The sequence below is a fragment of the Rhinolophus ferrumequinum genome, chromosome 15 (assembly GCF_004115265.2).
Source record: "Rhinolophus ferrumequinum isolate MPI-CBG mRhiFer1 chromosome 15, mRhiFer1_v1.p, whole genome shotgun sequence".
Taxonomy (NCBI): Eukaryota; Metazoa; Chordata; class Mammalia; order Chiroptera; family Rhinolophidae; genus Rhinolophus; species Rhinolophus ferrumequinum.
This window is the reverse complement of record NC_046298.1, coordinates 19,882,483-19,886,749: the sequence shown is the minus strand read 5'-3', so window position 1 is coordinate 19,886,749 and position 4,267 is coordinate 19,882,483. Positions and strand designations below refer to the sequence as shown.

The 4,267-nt window shown below is 42.9% G+C and overlaps 1 pseudogene; it reads right to left on the bottom strand.

The window, feature by feature from the left end:
• Positions 1 to 1,483: 1,483 nt before the first annotated feature.
• Positions 1,484 to 1,955, bottom strand: LOC117034320 (60S ribosomal protein L23a-like; annotated as a pseudogene).
• Positions 1,956 to 4,267: the final 2,312 nt, after the last annotated feature.

Below are 4,267 nucleotides of genomic sequence, written 5' to 3'. Positions count from 1 at the left end.
GTTGCCTGGAAGTTGCTGGAAGCCACAAGATCTGAGCCCTAAAACCAGGTGTCCCGTTTCTACCACGAGTTCCTTGACCGTGGTAACTCGTATCATTTCCCCAGCAAGTTGCCTCATCTATAAAATGGGGATCACAAGTCCTGGCTCACGTACTCACCTCAGGGGGCTGTTGTGGGGTTCAAATTAGCCTGGGGACTTTTAAGGGTTTGGCTTACTGGAAAGCACTGCACAGAGAAGTTAGATACTGTTACTGACTTGACAGGGATGATGTATCTATAGGACCAAAAGGGGGACGCATTTGGTCCTATTCAACTTAGATTTAGAGGGGACCCCCAAAATATGCCTCCATGGGGAAGAGCTGATGGTGCCAGGGATGATGATCAACTATCTGTAATCAATTTAAGAACAGGTATGGAGGGAGCCTGGGAGGCTTGTGGGTGAATGGTATCATTAATTGTAGGTGCAGTGGCAGCAGGTTCGAGGAATACGCCACAGTCGGCACACTCCTCTCTAACTTTCATTTCCAGCAACTGGGGCAAGGTGGGGACTGGTGCTATCCTCTCAGAAGTGTTAGAATTTGTCCTGCGTTGGAGGCTGGTCAGCTGCAGGTCCACATATCACACGGAGATGGAAAACCATCAACGGCATCCTGGCCATCTCTCATGGATCCAGTATCTTGTGTCTAGGTTATACTTCAGGCCAACTTTCAGCGAAGTGGATCAATGCTTGAAGCACATAATGTACCACGATGCTTCGAGAGTTTGATTAATTGTGTCACAGGCACAGCCTCAGTTCAGGTTCAACCTTTTAAAAGTTTTATTATTGTATAAAGTGATCAATCAGGAGGAGAGGAAAGACAGATGCTCGACTTCGGCCATTATCCCCTCTCTTCTTTGTCAGCAAGTGTTCTTCTCCCGGTCGGTTCATCTGGATTGTGCTGGAGAAATGAGGGTGAATGCAGATCCCTGGCAGAGCACAGTGTGGACTGAGAAGGAAGCAGTCAGGTGCTCTTCGTGGGGGGTAGATCCCTCTGCTGCTCAGCAACCTTGGTTTCACAGAGGGAGCAGCTGGGGAGCTTTGAGACATTCAGAGTCCTGCATCCCACCCGCAGATTCTGATGTCAATCGTCTAGGGTGTGATGTGGGCATCCCCCGGGGGTTCTAATGTGTAGCCAAGGATAGGAATCATTCGTCTGGTTAGAGTGGCTGCTGGTAAAACTATCAAGTGTGGCAAGTTTCTTTGAGGGTCCTAGTTCCCCAACCTCTATATTCTCAGTCTCACTGTCTCTAGGACCCTCTCCTGTGTATCCCATCCTGCTGGAACCTACTTTCAAAGTCATCCCCAACGAGGTATTAGTTTATAAAGATGTGAGGTTTTAGCCCTCCCAGAAGTACTTGCATTTTATTTTATTTTATTTTATTTTATTATTCTTTTTTTTTACAGTGAAAAAGTTTGTATTTAGAATTTGCCAGCTGGACTCAGTTTAGATGATCCCAATTTTGTTGGCAACATCCAAAGCATCATAGTCAGGAACCAGTTGAACATAAGCCTTCTTCTCTCCATCAGGCCTGATCAGGGTGTTGACCTTGGCCACGTCAATGTCATAGAGCTTCTTCACAGCCTGTTTGATCTGGTGCTTGTTGGCCTTGACATCCACAATGAACACACGTGTATTGTTGTCTTCTATCTTCTTCATGGCTGACTCGGTAGTTAGGGGGAATTTGATGATGGCATAGTGGTCAAGCTTGTTTCTCCTGGGAGCGCTCTTCCGAGGATATTTAGGCTGCCTTTGGAGCCGCAGTGTCTTGGGCCTTCGGAAGGTGGGTGACGTCCGGATCTTCTTTTTTTTTGTGGCTGTGGACGCCTTTTAGGACTGCTTTCTTTGCCTTCAAAGCCTTTGCTTTGGCTTCGGCTTTGGAAGGGGCAGGGGCTTCCTTCTTCGCTTTCAGCGCCATCTTCGTGAAAAGGCAGTACTTGCATTTTAATATGGGATTCTTAAAGTCAAAAAGACCTGGAGTAATCTAGCTATAATAGAGGGGTTCTGGCCCTACTGAGAAGGTGGCTGAGATGTATTCTGAGCTGATGGTTTTCTAGTCATCATCATTATAATAATAGTCAATACATAGTATGTGCTGAACACTGTCCTATGTTCTCTCTCTCCTCTCTCTCTCTCTCTCCCCCCCATATAAAAGTATATCTATATACCTTAATTCATTGAATACTTCCAACAGCTCTATGAGGTAGGTGTGCTTACATGAGGAAAATGAGACACAAAGAGGTTAAGTAAGATATCCAAGGTTTTATAGCCAAGAAATAGTAGAGCCAGGATTTGAACCGAGGAAGTCTGACTCCATATACCATGCTTTAACCACTCTTCACTCAAATGACCTTAGTGGTCCCTACCAAGATCAGAACGAAGCCTAGGAACTAGCTTTGTTTCTCCAACTGGAGCTGCCCCATCAATTTTCCTTCCAAAGCCCCTGAGGCAGTGCCCTCTGTGGGTGATTCTTTTATTGTTCCTAAATATTGCCTTCCCAGTGGGAGGGTAATACTTCTCCTGCCTCATCAACATTAGGCTTGGCCATATGACTCATTTTGGCCACCAATAAAATGTGAGAGAAAGTGAGGTATGCTACTTATGAGCAGAAGCATTAAAAGCCATCATGTAGTTTCTCTTCTCCCTTCTAGCATGATATTGTTTTGAAGCCAGGGAGGGACTCCTCCTTCAGCCCAGGGTTCAGAATAAAGATGAAATGGAGCAAAGACACAAATATGCAATTTAAATGAAATGGAGTAAGATGAAATGGAGCAGAGATACTTTCATGTAATTCTGTGCATGAAAAATGTATCTTGGTTGCAAGTCACTAAGACTTGGGAGTTGTTTGTTACTGTAGCATTACTTAGTAAAAACTGACTGAAATACTCTCTGAATATCAACATTTTTAAGCTGAAATGCATGGAAGGTTATTAAGGATAATGTCCTTAACTAATAAACTGTATTATAATCTATCCAAGAAATTTTGCAAATAGGCTCAAAACAGCTTTCCACCTTCTACTAATACTTTCTATGCATCGATCCTTCCCCATTTCAGAAGGTTAAGAGAGCAGAAGCATTTGCCTAGCTCAGTACACCCTGAGTTCATTCACCAGTTCAGTATTTACAAAGAGAATCAGAAAGGATGAAGCAGATTAAAAGTTATTTTAGATTTCAGGACGTTGAATAGAATGGGAGAGAAAAAAGATATATTTTCCTTTATAGATGGGAATTAATACCAAGACTTGAACTCTTTTAATATAAATAATCCATTCCATGCTTCAGAACCTGTTGCTATTTTCAGTTCCCAACTGCTTACTTCTGTCTTATGCAATTTACAAACTTATGGCCCGTAAGTTTAATGCGGCCTGTAGAATCTTTATTTGGTTGTGTGGGGTTTTGCATTTAAACATTTAAAATTTGAGATATGTCAAGTAAAAAAAAAAATCTGTATTTCCAACTTCTCTTGAAAAATAGAAAACTCCGGTTACACAGGATCTGGGAACCATCAGCTGGAGTTGAGCAGAGCAGCCTTTTGGGCTGGGATGGTTTCCGCAGTCGCTACCTTTCCCTACTGCCTTATACTATGCCCACTTCACTCACTCACGGACTTTGCTTAGTCTGTGCAGCCATTTGAGTTTGTCACTCTGGGGTTCAACTTCCTTCCTTCTCTTTGCATTCCTATTTCTTCCACAGTAAAGAAGGAGAGCTCCGCGAGCCTGTCTTCTGCCTCTCTGAGGATACCATTCTCTGCTTTTTTCTTAGAACTGACCCAAATTTCACAGTCTGGCTCTTTGGTTCCTTGAAAAGTCACCCTGAACTACCTACAGCCATTCTGGGGAGTGGAGGAAAGAGATACTTCCCTGTGGAAATCGTGACCATGCTTGTTCAGGGGATTCTATAATATTTACTGATTTGCATACTCGTGTAGCTAGAAGGTCTTGAAGCAGCATAAACCTCCTGCCCACTAGATAATTCTGTCGCTTAACAAACCATAACAGCTCTGATTACATGGAGAATACTAGCAGTAAATGGTTTGAAAATGATTTTACTGTTTTCTGTTATGGAAACTCAAATGTAGGAACATTATAGAAGTGTTTTGAAATTTCTTTAGCCTTCCAAATGTGAAATCACTAGACTTTGATATTTCAGCAACTCTCTACTTAAAATATCAGAGTTAATGAGACTGGAATCTGCTTTATTGACACCTACACTAGAGAAAGCCATCCAAAG